The 18,715-nt window shown below is 36.6% G+C and overlaps 1 long non-coding RNA gene across 1 annotated transcript; it reads left to right on the top strand.

Annotated features, from left to right (window-relative positions):
• The first annotated feature begins 937 nt into the window (after nt 1-937).
• On the top strand, nt 938-18,066 carry LOC140622371 (uncharacterized). The gene is made up of 4 exons (XR_012022136.1): nt 938-1,654; nt 5,148-5,549; nt 17,281-17,428; nt 17,529-18,066. It is a non-coding gene; the product is annotated as an uncharacterized lncRNA (long non-coding RNA).
• Nucleotides 18,067-18,715: the final 649 nt, after the last annotated feature.

Below are 18,715 nucleotides of genomic sequence, written 5' to 3'. Positions count from 1 at the left end.
TTCCCACAGGTGGGCTCCTCCTGGCCCACGGCTGAGTGTGAGAGGAACATGGGAGGCCACTGCTCTAAGACTAAGTTTCTTAGAATTACAGGCTTGACATATTCCAAGTCCTCTGTCTTTCTTTTCCTCCCTCACTCCCTCCTTTGCAATCTTCCTTCCTGCCTTCTTGGCTTCTTGTCTTCCTTCACGGGGACCAGACCAGTGGCACTGTCTGAGAACTCTGCCAGCCTGCTCCAGCTCTCTTGCTATTTTTTTGCATAGGTGTTTCCCCCAGTAAACCTCTTACATGTCTAATCCCATTCTATCAACTGCTTCTCAGAGGGTCTAGACTAATTTAGTGCATTAAATGATGCCAGGCCCATGGTATATATGCTGCTTTTGGTGGAGCCTCAGAATTGGGGATGGATGTGGGAAAGCTGTAGAGAAATAGAGGAAGGTTTCAGGTGTGTTTTGATTGGAGATGTGGGCAAGGTGAAGCTGGAAGCCAACTAACCAGAAGTGATTGATTCTGAGCTAGAAACGGAGGTAAACAGTAGGGAAGCTGGCAGTTATTGAACACATCTTGACTGTTCTGGGCTAAGTGCTTCAGAGAGAATGGTTTGACTTCCTGTTCTGGTAGCTGCAAAGGTGTGGGCCAGAGCACTAGTGTCAAATCTTAGCCCTCCTGTTTAGATTACTCTCTTTAGCTTGCAAGCAGCTGGCCAATTCAGGAAAGGCTAAAGATCTAGATCTTTTCTGCTTGTGGGCTGCCTATTTGTCTCTGTATTTTGAGATTTGCTTGACCTTTTTATTATTATATCATCACAGTGATCACCTGGTGAAAGAGCATCTAGACAGAACTTAAGATTCTGAGATAGAATGCAACTGATCAGCATCATGACCATTATGACAAAAATGGGAACAAACACCATTCTCTCTAAGATTCTTTGGAACCAGTAGCCCCAACTGCCTAACCCAGACCAAGAGAACAAATCCCATAGGGCATGAGGATCAACTTTAGAGACTAAATAGCATTTTCTTTAAAGCAATACTAGCTTGTTTATCTCTCCTGTTCCATTGATCTAAATGCAACAAAAACTTCAGCAATAGCACAGATGCTACCATGAATGACTAGCCAACAAGAAATCCAGGACAATGTAATGGTTTATCACTACTTTTGCCAACAAGCTGAGACTGATCTGTATTCCATCTATGGCAAAAGTGTTATCATCAATAACATTTGCCAAAGTTAGTAATAGGTTTCCTGGTCTTTTCTATTTGTATCATCCCCCACCCTCCACTGGGAACACTGCTCTGATCATTCACATAAAAAATGAATCTGTATTTCTCCCAGGTGAAGTGCCTGAATAATCAAAAATGGTCTTATTTTGCAACTCATGTCTGGAGTTGGATTCTCCAGCTTTGGTTTTTTATGGACTTAAATAAATAAGTCTGTGTCTCTGTGTATAGACAAATCTTGAAATACTTTCCTAAGTGCAAGAGGTGTTAGTTTGAGAAAAACAGGTCCAGGCATTTTGGACACAAAGAAAATAGTATTTAGTAGGGGTGCATGGATACTCAGGAAAAAAGATATTTATTATATAAGGTCAGAACCAAGGCCTTACATTAGCTAGGTTACAGATTTGGCTCTCCACTGGTGTCTTCAAGATGACAGGTAAGGGTAAATAAATGGATTTTAATGATTTGCTCTTTTTCTGGTTATAGATATATTTGTTTAAAGTCATTTGTCCATGGAGGTGCAAGTGGAAATGTCATCCACTGTGATTCCCTGTGGCCTCATTTGATGAGACCAGAATTCCTCAGGGGCAATTTTATCATGGTGACAGCTGGCTAATCCAGTAGTCTAAAACTGAAGGCAGTGAATTTCTGAGAATCTTGGTGTGCAATCCTCTATTGGAATGGTCTCTCAGTTGTGTGGTATTCCGAACCAATTCTTTAATTGTGATATTGTGAACCTAGGGACTGACTCTCTGGAATTTTAGTGCTATATTTATAGACAGGTACCTGATAAGACTCAATAACTAGAAATGGCAGGCTGGGCTTCAGTCCCAGCTCCTCCTCCTCCTCCTCCTCCTCCTCCTCCTCCTCCTCCTCCTCCTCCAGGCAGCACCAGGATAGGATTTTTTTTAAATAAATTTATTTTTTTATTGGTGTTCAATTTACCAACATACAGAATAACACCCAGTGCTCATTCCGTCAAGTGCCCCCCTCAGTGCCCGTCACCCATTCCCCCCCAATCCCCCGCCCTCCTCCCCTTCCACCACCCCTAGTTCGTTTCCCAGACTTAGGAGTCTTTATGTTCTGTCTCCCTTTCTGATATTTCCCACACATTTCTTCTCCCTTCCCTTATATACCAGGATAGGATTTGAAGAAGCCAGAGATGTCCTGAACTTAGAAGAAAAGGCAAGAGCTGACTGGTCAGGGGAATGAAACCTGGAGAGGGAATGGGAGATGAAAGGTAGCAGAACCCAAGAGGGAGGGGTGTAGTGGTGAGGGCAAAAAGAAAAGACAGAATTAAAACATATTCAAATCCCATAAAGAACAGAAGGTGGATGAAATCCATTTGAAGGTGTTCAAAGATTCCTTTCAATGAGTTTAAGAGAAATTTTTGTCTGATGTCTCTTCCAATCTGTGAAATCTTGGGGTTGAAGAGTATGAAGAGGCTTTTTAGGAAGATTTTATGGGAAGGTGGCATTATGCTGTTGGTTGATTGGACCGGGTGTAGTAGATAAGTCTCTTGCAGAATTTTACCATGTCTTCATGAAGCAGGAGTCTGCTATTGTAGATGAAATGTCTGAGGGCACAAGTATCCTAGTTACCAATTCATAGGGAGATAACTGATAGGACTCCAAGAAGGTGAGCCATGTGATGGTAAAGGCTAATGGGATTTCCTGTGGACGAGGACACTCCAGGGTTTCTGAAAGAACTGCCATTTACAATGTAAGGATGTTGCTTGTTCTTTCAACTTTTTCAGAATATTGTGGGAAATAAAGGTGGTGTCATTTTTGGGAAAGTGCTTAGGCCTCACAGAATTCTTCTGTAATGGGTCCTATGAAGTGTGTCTCCATCATGTGATATAAAAGTTGGCATGCCATACTTTTTTATATTTACACATATTCCTTCATGGAGAATAGAACCTGAATAAAAACCCACTGAAAGGTGTACAAAGGGACCTTGAACCTTTCATTCCTGGCTATGTGTCTGTCACCTTTACAGTTACGTTGTCCATAGGTGACACATGCCATGAAAATAACTTCAGCTGTCTTTCTAAAGTTTTTCCACTAACATTGACTTGAGATAGTAATCAATGTGTCTGTACCATGAGTGGTTTCATGGAGAAATTTAGCTAATATCCATTTTAAATTATCTGATGCTACCAAGCATCTATCTTGGGAGTTCCAGAAGTTATCTGAGGGCAGGATCCAACCAGAATATTTCAGTTCTTCCTTTTCAAAATCAGAGACTAAGCACTGCATTTTATAATGACCTCTTTGAATCCCTCCAGAGATTTATCATTTGAGGTTCTATACAGAATAACCTTGATTAAGACTACCTATTTGATGCAGTGATCTGCTGGAGAATTTCGTTTAGTGTCCATGTTATCTTTTAAATGGGTCTGTAGCTTTATAATAGTTCTCTAGAAGTAGGAGTGCATGAAAGTTCCTTTATTTTCAGACCATTTTTATTTTTGAAGGGGGACTCCAGCTAAAAAGAAACCCTTTTGTTTCCAAAGCATCCTAAAGTTATGTACCATTCCAAAAGCATACTTGCTATCAGTATGGATGTGGACTCTCTAGACTTTGGCTAGTTGAAAAGCTTTTGTGAGAGCAATAAGTTTTGCTATCTATGTATAGAGGTCTATATTCTACAGGACTGTTTAAGTTAGAGATAGCATAGCCTGCTTGATCACCTTCAGTTTTAATTTTGAGGTATGATTCATCAATAAATAATATTAGATCAGGGTTCCCAGTGGGGAATCTAACACACATGATTGAGGTACCAAAAGTTCCCTACCTGATGTAAAATAATCCTCAGGTTCCTTTTCTTCAAGCAGGGGCAGGACTCAGGGTATTGAACAAGTGGATAGTCATGTGAGAGGGTGAAAGTAACACCATCTCATAGAGTTAATTAGCTGGCTGAAAAGTGTTGTATGTTCTCAGACAGTTGTCTGGCAACAATGGGATCAAGTGTGGAGGCTAGAACTAGTTCAAAAGAACTACTAGAAAGTTTTTCATTGGCAACTCTTCCCCTAAGATAAGAATGATAAGCCTTCATGACTGCGTTAAAGGTAAGGCTATAGTGATAGGTGTTTGATGGTTCCCATATACCACCAAAAGAGCAAAAAAAAGTTTGTCCAAATCAGGTCATGCACAAATAGACCCCCAAAAAGTGTTTTGTAGTTAGGAAACCTTGGAAGAAACTTCTTTAGGTTCCAGAAGACCTTGTACATGTTTGGGCTCCCAAAGCGGAGGGTCTCTTAGTGAGGACTTAGTCCATTCATAAATGCAGCCTCAGAAAAACATTGGCCAGCATCATCTTCAGTATCCAGATAAGACTAGAAATCTTCCCACTTGTCCTTCTCTAAGAGTCAAAGAAGGTGAATAGTCTTTATCAAAACTGAATGGGTTTTTTTTTCTCCATAGATAGGTCATCACCTAAATAATGGACTGTAAAATTGGTAAAATTGTGATTTATCTTTTGTAACTGTATTTCTTTTTTCATCTAAGGCTCAGACGAAGTAAATGGCATCCTTTTCATAGGCTTCTTTTTTCTTTCAACATAGTAGGGGGACCATTTACATATTGTATCAGAACTGAATCACAAAGGAAATTTAGATCTCTTAAGTCTTGATTGCGGACCTCGGAAAAGGTAGGAGGGGCCTTTAGTGAACCCATGGAACGTAATTATCCAGGTATATTGTTATCTTTGCCCTGTGAAGCCAAAAAGGTCTTCACTGTACTGATATGTAGGCACATTGAAAAAAGCACAATCCACTATAATGAAATAAGTGGCTCAAAAGGAATTGATGATAGGATGAGATCTGGGTTAGATACCCCTAGGAAGTGAGGAATAACAATATTGTTGATGCCCCTGACTGAAAAAATCAATATCTTCATTCTTTTCTTTCTTTATTTTTCTATTGGTAGGACAATTTTTATCCCAGTATCCCTTCTTTTATAATAAATGCAAGTATCCTGAGAATAGTTGAAGAGATCAACACAAAGAGAGCAGATTGCAGATCTGGTGCTGACTTACCATATTGGTGAAGACTTGACAAGCCATGAACAGCAAGGCACAAAGGGATTCTATGGGTCCTGCATCTGTTTGAAGGCTGGGGGCCAACGATAAGCAGGGCAAATCATTTTTCCAGGAAAGCCCCAGAAATAAAGGAACTCCACCCAAATGAAACAAACAAACAAACAAATTAGAAGCTATTTATTCAGAGCTTGCTGAAGCAAAGAAAGTCAGCCACCATCGCTTGCATTTGGCGGAAACTCAAAGGCAGGCAAAGGAGGGGGAATATTCATAATTAAAAAGAAAGACTTCAGGTATGGTCTAATTGGAGATTGTTGGCATGGGGAAGGTGAAGGCAGGTTAACCACAAGTGGGGCATCTCATATGATTGTTTGGGGAACACATTTGGCTTTCTCTTTGGTCCCAAGTTGGAAGCAGGCACAAGAATAAGAAAACTAGCAGTCAATGCCTAATGTCTACTCTTTCTGGGTTTGATGTTGCAGGAGTTGATGTTTGATTTTCTGAGTTGATTTCTGTAGAGTTTGTGACTCAGAGTTCTATTGTCATACACGAACTGTCCACTCTCCACTTGTATAATTAGCCTCTCAATGGTCATTATGAGTAATATTATAAAGATATTATGTTGCAAAGAAAGAAATTTTGTTGCAAAGAAATAAGAAAATATGAACAGAAACTTAAAAAAAAGATATTATTTATTTATTCATGAGAAACACAGAGAGAGAGAGACGGAGATGTAAGCAGAGGGAGGGAGGAGAAGGAAGCTCCCCACGGGGAGCCGAATATGGGACTCAATCCCAGGACCCTGGGATCACGACCTGAGCAGAAGTAGATGTTCAACCACTGAGCCACCCAGGCACCCCAGGAACAGAAACTTCTGAAACATATATCGACTCCTCTTAATTTGCCCTGTAACAACATACATAAAATTCTTAGCACAGATTGAGGATTAATCAAATATCATAAATATGTTTGGAAATTCTGGCTTATAAAAACCTGTCAAAAGTCAATATTATGCATCTCTGATATCTAGGAGTTCCGCCGAGGGGTAACCATAACTTGCTATAAATTCTTTTGTAATAATTCTTGTCAACAGGAAGGGTATCTCTGATCTACTTTGTCTTTCTGTAGATCTCATTCAAAGTCTCTGTATATCATGGTTTCATATCTCTCTACGTAAATTTCAAATTCTTGCTCAAGTATTGTGATGGAAATGTGTTCATGTCTCCTAAAATTTGGATGCATGTCTTATTGACCTTCATTCTGGAGTGTTCCATCTGAAATTGTCATCTTTTCCAGGTTTCTTTTCTTGTGTGCCTGATTCCTTTTTCCAAATCTTTCAGTCACTCAGTTCGCAAAACTTGGGGGCACCATGAATTCCTACCCCTACCTCCTATACTCCCCATTAGTCAATGCTTGGGTGTGACTAAGCCTACTTTTAAGATAATCTTAAATCTGTTTCTTCTTCTTTACTTTCACTGACACTTCCCTAATTTAAGTTCTCATTAAATTTCAAGAAAGAGAGTGCTCTCCCACATCCCAGCCATTCTCAATCTGATTAGAAGTAACCATTGTCATCAGGTAAATATGCCTTAAAGCTAGACCTGACCATTTAACCCCTCCATGAAAAGCTTTCACTTATTCTTTTATTATTCATACTAAAGCCCAAATTTCCTAGCTCTCTGGTATGTGGTATTCTTCATCATCACACAATACTTCCTTTTTTCCTCTTTATTAGCTCCTATAACTCTTAACCAGGGCCTCCCTTGTTAATGTAAATGTTCAGCTTCACATGAAAGATACCCATGTACATGTCCAATCTTTTTTGTTAAACAGAAGGATTTATGAGTACCATATCCATTTCTGATTTATCTTTTCTTCTCTACAGAATTTAGAATAATGAATGTTATCTGTTAAACAATACAAAATGAATAATTGAGTCAATAAACATTAGTGTATAGGTAGAAATAATTAAAAGTGTAGTGATAGTGGCAAATTAAGATTTGATAAATGTTATGATTGTGGCAAAGTTATGCGCTCTACTATCATGGTAGTTCATTTCTATAAAGATACTGAACAGGGTTTGAATTTGAGGTGAATTCTGAATGAATGATAGGAATTTCCATACAGGAAACAGAGAAAACCTGATGCTAATGAGAGAAAGAAACTTCAGGAAAATTTTTGATGTTCACGAATGAGCATTTTACTCTAGCAAGATAATAGAAAATCTTGATTATCATTGAGAAATCACTTATTTCTCCTTTCTTGCATTGTTTCCTTGTATTAAGATGGGTATAGAAAAATATTCACAATAAACTGTGGAGAATAAAGTATAAATTAAGTGGTGTAGTAATTTGAATGTATGATTTGAACTGAAATATTTTGCACTAAGTGTGATAAATGTTAGTCATTAAAGTCGTAGAAAATAACTTGAATTCTGGAGTGATGAAAAGAGACTAATATGGGATCTAAAAGATGTTTCCTCCTGACCTAAGTTTAAGAATGAAGTAAAAACTTGTCTTCTGTGGGGGATATTGTAAGAAGAGTTTGTAAGTATTGTAAGGAAGATATTTTAAGTTACCACTTTAGAGTCTTTCTGATAAGATCTGTGTTTTACTTTGGTATAAACAAAATACACAAGCAAGATTGGACCTGTCTACTTTCTTCTTTACTTTAGCAAGAAGTTAATGTTGCAAAGGGTTCTTTAATTAAAGCTTGATTAACCAGAATGTTCCTTGGTGAAACAAATGGGCAAGCTTGATACTATCAAGAGAATAAGAGAATTTTTAGTCTTCCTGACAATGCTTGCTTTCTTGTGTATGTTGTAAACTGTCGTTACTGTGCCCTGTAATGATTTTGAATGCTGCTGGCTCAAGGGAGAGATGAGAAGCCAGTTTGATCAATATCTGGAGAAGGAAGCTCTTGGGTAAAAACAAAATGTATAGCTGTGGTATCAGAGATTGTTTTTCCATCTTGGGAATTTTTAACTAGTGGAATTACATTTCAGGAAATGCGGAAATAGCTATGACTCACATGAACCCAGACAGCATTTACCCAGATGGCTCAATTTATTTTATGAAAATATAGTCACTTTTCCTAGAGGTAGGAAATGGTTCTGAGCAATCATTCTCACCTTTGTCCCAAGGTGGGTCAAGTAATACAGCATATCAGGAAGACAGAACAATCTTTGGGCCTCTGTCCATCAAAGGATACCACATTATTTACCACCATACACCTATTGGCTTGAGAATTGTAGCTATACAACCTTCTTAAGATTAATGTCTCAATACTTTTTCATAATAGCCTGGAACAGAGAGGTGTACAAGTCTTAGGGATGCCTTTCCACCCTGCCCTGGATCAGAAAATGCATTGGCATAAATTTTACTTGTCCAGCTATCTTTGAGATTCCCCCAGAAAGGATAAAAGTCAGATGAAATGTTTCTTTTTTTATTAAATGTTCCCTGGCTACTCCAGCCAGGAGTGATTTAAGTGGCTATAACTGTCCAGCATGGTTTGCCCCACTTATAGAGCGTTAATCACATCTCACCTTGAAGTCATTACCTGTCGGACCTCCTCACTAAATCTCTTGGCAGGTAGAGTTCTGCTTTTAACTTTGAGGCTACTGCAGCACCAAGCACACAATAGTGCCTTGCACATAATAGGCACTCCCTGTATTTTCTATGCATGGATTATCAAATTTTAATTCATACTCTTCCTCTCACAACTTTCCAGAATACCACTTGTATGGATATAATCAGTACATGTTTGCATATACATCATATGGTGTGCATTTTCATTCAGAATGGTTTTATTAATTTTACATATTTACTTGAATATTCTGAGGCAACCTATCTTGAGAGCTCTATTGTTATTTCATGACTGGCCATTACTGAGCTGTCTTTACAATGAGATGGCTATTCCCCTAAGGCTGAAGTATTGGGAGCTCATGTGTTTAAAGGTCCAAGATCAGGAACAATCCTCAGAGGGAAAATAGGATAATGGAGTAATAATTGCAGCTGATTGCAAAAATAGATTTTCACCCTTTCATGAAATAAAAGGGAGTGTTGTTTAATTGCTGTAAATGCGTCCTATCCCTGCAGGAATTGGATTCAGAAGATATTGCTGCGTTACAACACCTGGGAATCTAAATATGGTTTTGTACTGATTGCTGACTATTATTTTTAGATCTCTGTTACCTCTTGTCTTCCTGTGGCTGCTGTATGAATACTCTGGCACAATGATAATAATACCATAGAATTAATTAATTCCATTAATGTTATGCCAGTATTTGTGAAAGGCGTCAGTATGGTTCGTGTACTTAAAATTTCATTTTAAAGAAAGGTCACACAGTCCACTATGCATAAAAGGTGTTATCAAACAAATTAATGAGACAGAAACAATGTTTATTTTAATGGTCCTTGCATCTATTACTGTATGAAGCCTTAGTAAAACAATGGTATGATCCATGGAAAGCAAATCTGGCAAATGAGTTTCTTGAAGTGGAGATATTAAAAAAATAATTTTATAGGCAGTGACACTATTTTATAGGAAGCTCAGAATTAAAATTCTTTTCAAGAGATTTAAGTGCTCATTCTTACTTAAACACTTAGCTATTTGCTTTCCTTTTCATGCAATTTTCCCCTGTCTTATTTTTTCCATCTCTGACATTAGACAATCTACATTTTTATTTCAAGGATGTTTGTGATATAGTTTTAAGCAAAACAAACACAAAAGGTAAATAGCATAAAGCAAATCATTATGATCATTCTCACTGATATTTATCAATCGACACCACAAAATAGCAAGTATTGTGTCGTTAGGTCACATTTTATCACATTAACAATAAACCAAACCTAATTATATTCCAGTCTCTGTTAGTAGCTTTTTTTTTTTTTTTTTGTTAGTAGCTATTTGGATGCAAGTTCAAGTCACTTGATGTCTTTTGTGCTTCAGTTTTCATATCAATAAAATGATGGTTTTAGATTATTTTGAGGGCAACATCTGTGGTATTTATGTGTGGGTATGTGTATGTGCAATATGGCGATTTATCAGAAATATGCATTTGGGTTTTGTCCACAGCCCTGGCTCACAGTTCTCAAAACCCTTGGAATTGCCTAAGAGTTGAGAGCAGCGAAGTGTGTCTTTTGATAGAGTTGATGAGGTGACTTCTGCACTTGAGGATGAGGGCTGGTTGCCTGGACAATCAACCAAGTGGTTCCAGGGTTGGTGCCTTCAGTCCCTACCCCCTGACTCCCTGGGGAGGGGAGAGGAGCTGAAATTGGATCAGTCACCTCCATTTAATCAATCATATCTGTGTGATGAAACCTCCATAAAAAAGGATGAGTTTGGAGAGCTTCCAGATTGGTGAACATGTGGTGTTCTGGAGGGAGTGGGGTGCTCAGAAAGGTCATGGAAGTTGCATGCTTTTTCCCCACACCTTGCCCTGTGCATCTCTTCCAGCTGGCTGTTCCTGAATTATATCCTCTTACAATAAACCAGAAATCTAGAAAGTAAAATGTTTCTCTGAGTTCTGTGAGCAGCTCTAGCAAATTAATCGAACTCAAGGAAGGTGTCTTGGGAACTTCCAATCTGCAGTGGTTCTGCCAGAAACAAAGCTGGCAACCTGCCTTTGGGATTGGGAATCGGCAGTGGCAGGAGGGGACGGGGTGGTAGGAATGAGTCCTTAGCCTATGGGCTGTGATGCCTTCGGGTGGGGACTATCAGAAGGGACTTACACTGAATTGACTTAACTAGGACACTGAGCTAGTGACCAAGAACTGCTCTTTGGTGTGGGGAAGTGTCCCCACACGCGTGCTGAAATTGGGTCCAGAAACCCATTATAGTGTGTGTCTTAATAAAAGAATCAAAGCTGACAGCAGATCATTTAGGTTACATCATTAGCTGAAAGGAACTCCTTCCTTCCTTCCTTCCTTCCTTCCTTCCTTCCTTCCTTCCTTCCTTCCTTCCTTCCTTCCTTTCTTCTTCTTCTTCTTCTTCTTCTTCTTCTTCTTCTTCTTCTTCTTCTTCCTTTCTTTCTTTCTTTCTTTCTTTCTTTCTTTCTTTCTTTCTTTTTTTCTTTCTTTCTTTCTTTCTTTCTTTCTTTCTTTCTTTCTTCTTTCTTTTTCTTTCTTTCTTTCTTTCTTTCTTTCTTTCTTTCTTTCTTTCTTTTCTTTCTTTTTCCTTTCTTTCTTTCTTTCTTTCTTTCTTTCTTTCTTTCTTTCCTTTCTTTCTTTCTTTCTTTCTTTCTTTCTTTCTTTCTTTCTTCTTTCTTTCTTTTTCTTTTCTTTCTTTTTTAAAGATTTTATTTATTTATGCATGAGAGACATAGAGAGAGAGAAGCAGAGACACAGGCAGAGGGAGAAGCAGGCTCCATGCAGGAAGCCCGACGTGGGACTCGATCCTGAGCCTCCAGGATCAAGCCCTGGGCTGAAGGCGGCGCTAAGCTGCTGAGCCACCCGGGCTGTCCTTTTTAAAATATATATATTTAAAGATTTTATTGAAAGGAACTTTCTTGAGAAACTTCGACGTGCTGTTGAAATAAATGTTTTTAAACAAATATCAGAGAAATGCTTGTTTTTGTAGGTAAAGAACATTTTCTGTTTAAGGGTCCCATTTAAAATATCAGAAGCATTTTAGTTAGAGTCATTTCTGACAGTCATTCATGTATTTTACATATGGCTCTGGATCCATTTCCATTGTGTTATTTCCTCCCTTTTAAGAGATCAGGGAATTTAAATATCTTTTTTCCCCCTGCAAATATTATTAAAGATAAAATTCCAATACTGCTAATGTTCATACATTTTTACAAGGGGAGATATCAGAACTTAGGTAATTCACAGAAAAGTGAATAACCCCAATCCATGATTTGCATGTACAGTGTTAATTTTCTGATGAATAAGAGTATAAATATCATAAAATTCACGTGTAAAATCTGTCATTTTTTTTTCTGCATGGAAGTCAGGATTTGCTTTATTTTGGTGGTTCCACCTTTGGCATCTAATTAGGTGGGAAAATGCCTTTCGCTTACCCCCTGCCCCTTTCATAGTAAGGGGTGTGCAGAGCTGTATGCCACTTTCATTGAAACGGGAAAGGGAAGATTATTTAAGAAGAGCCTGGGCCAGGATGTCAGACACTTGCAAGCCTGATGCTTTTTGGTACTCAGATGGAATTCTCTCCCACGAAACCCTGCACAAAGAGTTATTCTTCTATTCTATTCTATTCTATTCTATTCTATTCTATTCTATTCTATTCTTTTCCTTTTCCTTTTCCTTTTCCTTTTCTTTTTTCTTTTCTTTTCTTTTTTCTTTTCTTTTCTTTTCTTTTCTTTTCTTTTCTTTTCTTTTCTTTTCTTTCTTTTTATAGCTTTCCTTCTATTGCTAGTGCTCAAAGGAAGGAAACAAATACATAAATCTCACACCCAGGTTCTCAATAGGAAACAACACTCCACCACCTCTATTTCATTCTTTCCACAAAAGAAGCATGAGGGAAAACACTAAAAATCTAGGTCTAGGCACTCTCAAATTATTCTCTGAAACTTCACTTTAAAAATACCTCGTGAGAAGAATATTTCTAAGGTTTAGATTTGAATGAAATTATTGAGAAAATTAACTATATACTGAAATTGGTGGAGGCTTTTAGACTTAAAATTTTTTTTTCCAAAAGATTGGCTTAAAATATGTATTTAGAAAGAGGAAGAACATTTCTCATTACAGCATCCTAAGAGAGAAGCATGGATTTAGAGTTGGTTTTTCACAGTGGGAAAAAAGATTACGTCACAATCACTGAAGCGGCATACGTTTCTATATTTCAAAAAAACTGATTTCTGTTTTTGAATTGATTTTCATAGTTTCTGGCCAGTCACATAAAGACTTTGTACCCCAAACAACTGGGCTGTGCAGGTGTGAATCTGAAGTGCGGTCCTAGGAATCTAAATACCAGTATCGCGTTAGGACATGGTGCAGCATGTCACTTTGTTACAGACAGCTAACCAAAGTAAAATTTTTCTTACCATTTTAGAAAGTTGTATAGTGTTTGTTTAACACTTTTTTGCTATTTTTTATTGAAGATGTCTACTTATTAAAAGTATCTTTTTCTGTAATATCATCAAGACACACCATTACTCTGCATTTTAAGAGATGTGACTAACCCTTCCTTCACAGAGCTTATATTTCTATTTATTTTATATTTCTCAATTTCCATCTCAGCTTATCCATCAAAATCATGTATATATTTATTTCTATACTGGTCTCTATACTGTTGTTATGCAAAAAACACTCTCATTAAAATAAGAATACCAGTCCTTATATTTTATTATACCATTTTAATTTGACCAAATTACAGAATGCCATGTTTTAAAATCAGAATTGTTAATGTCTTTGTTAATAATGTTATGGCTTTAGTATTTTATTTTTTAAAATCCAGGTTTAAATTAATGTAATTTGGCACAGACATGAGAAGATTCATAAATGGTCCATAATATAAAAGATTACTGAGATATAGCACCATTTTTAAGATAATGTGAATGAAACTTTTTTTCACATTCTTCATGTGAAGATTCTTCCCTGAATTTTCACAAGATTCAGCGGCTTTAGAATCACCTAGAGATATAGTATTCTATCACTTTTTAAATATCTTCAATTTGATTGTAATAGGTTTAAATTAATATTCAGGTACATGTAAGCTTACCTTTTAAGGAGTTTCATTTCTTTGTGATGCTTCTACACTATAGCCAGCTCCACTGGATTGTGCTACATTGGAGGAGGGTGTCACTATTTCTGGCATATGAGCATTCTGATTTCTAAGATTTATGATTCATAAAAATACAATATTTTCCTGATGCTGTAATAAAAAGGTCCCACATACCAAATAGAATACGATGGATCATAGGTATCAGATTATCTCAAGAGAATATCGTTCATTTCTTTCTTTTCTGGAGAAAACTAAAATTATCTCTAAATTAAAAATCAAATCAGAGGACTATAAAGGATAAGTTAGCCACATCTATTTCTTAAGTATGCATGTTTCATGGGCACTTAGCTCTCATTATTATTACAGGTTATCTCTGAGAAAATATTAAATTATTTAAGAGGAAGTTTTATTTTTCACAGCTTCAAAAATAATATTCAGGATCTGAATAGACACTTTTCTGAAGCAAAAATATAGATAGCCAACAGATCACATGAAAAGATGCTCAGTATCGGTGATCATCAGGGGAATGCAAATCAAAACTACAAGAAATATCGCCTCACACCTGTCAGAATGGCTATCATCAAAAAGATAAGAAGTAAATGTTGGCAGAGATATGGAGCAAAGGAAACATTTGTGCACTGTTGATGGGAAATTGGGGCAGTCATTATTGAAAATTGTATGGTTTCTCAAAAAAATTAAAAATTGGGGGCACCTGGGTGGCTCAGTCTTTTGTGTCTACTCTTGGTTTCAACTCAAATCATGATCTCAAGGTCATGAGATCCAGCCTGGCATTGGGTTTTGCACTCAGCATGAGTTGCATTGAGATTCTTTCTCTCTCTCTCTCCCCCTGCTGCTCCCCTCTGTTCACACTCTATAAATAAATAAATAAATAAATAAATAAATAAATAAATAAACAAACAAATAAATAAATAAATAAATAAAATCTTTAAAAACAATTTAAAAATGTAATTACCTTATGATCCAGCAATTCCACTGCTGGGTATTATCCAAAGAAAACAAAAACACCAATACAAAAAGATATATACTCCCATATGTTCATTGCAGCATTATTTATAGTGGCTAAGATGTGGGAGCAACCTAACTGTCCAATGATGGATGAATGGATAAAAATGTTGTACAAATGGAAAGAATGAAATCTTGCCATTTGTGACAACATGGATGGACCCAAGGGCATTATGCTAAGTGAAATAAGAGAAAGACAAATACCATATGATCTCACTTATGTGTGGAATCTATACAACAGGAACCCCCCCAAATAAAGGAACAAAAATCCAAGCTCATAGATAGAGAACAAATTAGTGGTGATTTGGAATTGGGAGTGGGAATTGGGAGGGGTGATGGGTGAAATGGGTCAAGGGAGTCAAAAGGTACACTTTTCCAGTTTTAAAAAAGTAAGTCATGGAAAAATAATGTATGCAAAGGTGACTACAGTTAATAATACTGTATTGCATGTTTTAAAGTTGTTAAGAGAGTGTTAAAAGTTGTCATCACAAGAAAAAACGTTTTTTAACTATATATAGTGATTGATGTTAACTAGACTTACTGTGCTGGTCATTCTACAATGTATACGAATATTGAATCATGTCGTACACTTGAAACTAATACAATGTTACATGTCAATGAAACTTTAATTTAAAAAATAATATTTACATGATTAGGATAACTGAACATAAAAAGAATGAATAAAACCATTATATAATTTTTAAATTTTGAGCAAGAGCATTTGAAGCTAGTGAACTCTTGAACAAGTTGACATCAAAATATTATTCAGAGGGGAAGCACATTAGAGCATTAGAACGGGGGCAGATGTCAAGGGAATCTTAAAAAGTCATTTATATTGGGACACCTGGGTGGCTCAGTCAGTCAATGTCTGCCTTGGGCTCAGATTGTGATCCTGGGGTCCTGGGATCAAGTCCCTTATCTGGCTCCCTGCTCAGCGGGGAGTCTGCTTTTCCCTCTCCCTCTGCCTGCTGCTCTGCCTGCTTGTGCTCTCTCTCTCTCTCTTAAAAATAAATAAATAAAATCTTCTAAAAAATAAAAATAAAGTCATTTATATAAACATAAGAGTTAATTATCTTATTTTTTTAATATTTTGAGTATTCACCATTCTGAACATTTTAAAAAGAGTTAGGACCTTTTTATTAAAAAATTTAGATGCCATAATGGTGAAGAGTGAATTTGTGTTCTTCTTCAAACAATAAGAAAAACACTCTAACTGTAAAGACTTTTCAAAGATGTTCAAAAATTGGTCTTATATAATTTGAAAATCCTCTGGCTTTACCACACATTAAATGTTCATGATCCCTTGGTATAAAAGAGCTGTATTAGTATTCATATATATAAATAAATAAATAAATAAATAAATAAATAAATAAACATACCAACTTTGTTTTCTTATTTATATTTATACTAGATTTTAGTCTGAAATCATGAATTTTGGTTTTGATAGAGTTTTAAGTATATAAAACTGTAGAAACCCCATTTCCAATGAAGATTCCTGATTTTCATTAAAACAATTTAATGGACTACTGAACAAGCTTCAAAAATAATATTCAGCATCTGAATGGAGACCAGTGGAGATGTCACTGGTCTGAAACCACATACATATTACTGTTGGTTTTTTCTTTATAGTTCATTTATTTCAGTTTCTGTTGTTCCTTTATTGTTTAGGATTAGCCAGTCAACTAGAGAATTTATTTCTCTTTATTTGGATGAAAAATTTTGCAGGGATAGCACTATTCCAGTGACTGAGGAACAATTTTCTCAGGAAAGATCTCCTAGGGGAATGGTTTGCAGACCTCAGCAAGCCCTGTTGTGAAGGAGCCTCATGGAATTTTATGTGTCCTTCATCCTCTCCAAAGCTTCTCTTAGTTGAACTCAGGGATCTAAGGATCTTAATCATCCAGAGGGGGGAAAATATGAATGGCAATATAGGGATTGACTTTACTTTAGGTATTTTAATTCCATAATAAATTATTTTAGTCCAAGTTGACTTTTGACTTAAGAACATCACAGTTCTGGGGCAGCTGCCTGGCTCAGTTGGTAGAATATGCAACTCTTGATCCCTGGGTCATAAATTCAAGCCTTGCCTTGGGCATAAAGCTAACTTTTAAAAAAAAGTCAGATCTGTATGCAGGTGCACAAGCTCTTTCTGCAGCAAAATGTCATTTCACAAAAAAGCACACATTAATTTCAATGAAATGTGAATGAATGAATATTTAAACAAATAAATAAACAAAAATCAATGGTGACTCTAAGGTAATATATTTGAAAATGACACTCAGCAGAGGTAAAGAATTTCTTTGTTGTTTCTTTCAGGAAGCACTCCACAAATATTTGTTGACCTGGAGTGACATTATCCATCTGAAGTATTGTCCCCTCCAAACTGGCTACCTTCAAGCCTTGTGCTTTTAAACCAATGTGTAAAGCTGCTCTATATATTTTCTGTGAAAATCATATCTAAAGTGTAAGTACTTAGGACTGGTGAAGTTTTGCTCACTAAATGTGGAATTCAATTCGGAGATAATGTTTTTTGTTTGTTTTGTTTTGTTTTGTTTTGTTTTCAGGGAGAAGTTTGTGAAGCCCTGTGGAGCAATAGCCAGGCCCACAACAGGTATTACCTGGAAAAATCTATAGTTTTGGAGTTTTTTTTTTTAAAGTGAAGAAAAAAATTAAAATGAGTACAGAATCGTGGACACACTACTTATATGCTGGAGATAATTTCAACATCATGAGAAATGTCAGACTGATCTAAGAATATGCTGGAATAGAGTCTGAAAGACAACTGAAATTAGTGCCTGTCGGCTTCCTGTCAGCAGAAAACATTTTGCAAAATGTTTGAGCTGCTTTTTTATTTTTTATTTTATTTATTTGAGAGAGAGAGAGAGAGCGTATGAGAGAGCATCAGTGGGAGAAGGAGCAGGAGAGGGAGAAGCAGACCCCCTGCTGAGCAGAGGGCCTGGATCCCAGGACTCTGAGACTGTGACCTGAGCAGTCTTCAACATTTTCCCATTAAGTACAGTATTGGCTATAGATTTAATGAATATATTTATCATCATAAAGAAGTTTCTTAGTTTGCAACTTCTCATGAATGTGTGTTTAGTCCTTCCAAATGATTTCCCCACGTTTTATGGGGGTTTTGTTATGATTATTTTCATGAGTTTTTTTCTATTTAATGTGTTATTATGATGAATTGCATTAATAGATTGCTAAATGTTTAGCTATCTCTGCCTTCCTGTAATAAACTTTAACTTGTTAACATAATTTTTAAAGTAAAAAGTGCCTTGTTGAATTTAGCTTCCTGATTTTATGTTTCTCAAATACATGTCTATATATGAATCTGACTAGAGTATGTGAACTTGTTTGTTTTTCTTCTGAAAAAATTTTTGATTGGGTATCATCTATTCCCTTTAATTGTTTGATTTCAAAGAAAATAATCATTGGACTTTTGTATTCTTACTAAAAACATTTTATTTCTCTAATACTTTCTACTTTAATTTTTACTAAATCATTCTTCACATTTTTCTCAAATTTAGTTTTAGTTCTGCTTCTAATTTTTTTTTTTTTAAGAAAGAGAGAGCACACAAGTGGGTGAGGGGTGGGGTGGAGAGGCAGAGAGAGAGAGAATCTTAAGCAGACACCACACTCAGCACAGAGCCCAACTCCGGGCTCAATCTCACAACCCTAAGATCATGACCTGAGCTGAAATCAAGAGTCAGATGTTTAACCAACTGAGCCACCCAGGTGCCCCTCT

Source organism: Canis lupus, chromosome 31, assembly GCF_048164855.1.
Source record: "Canis lupus baileyi chromosome 31, mCanLup2.hap1, whole genome shotgun sequence".
NCBI lineage: Eukaryota > Metazoa > Chordata > Mammalia > Carnivora > Canidae > Canis > Canis lupus.
The sequence above is the reverse complement of the archived record's forward strand: the minus strand, read 5'-3'. Positions and strand labels throughout refer to the sequence as shown.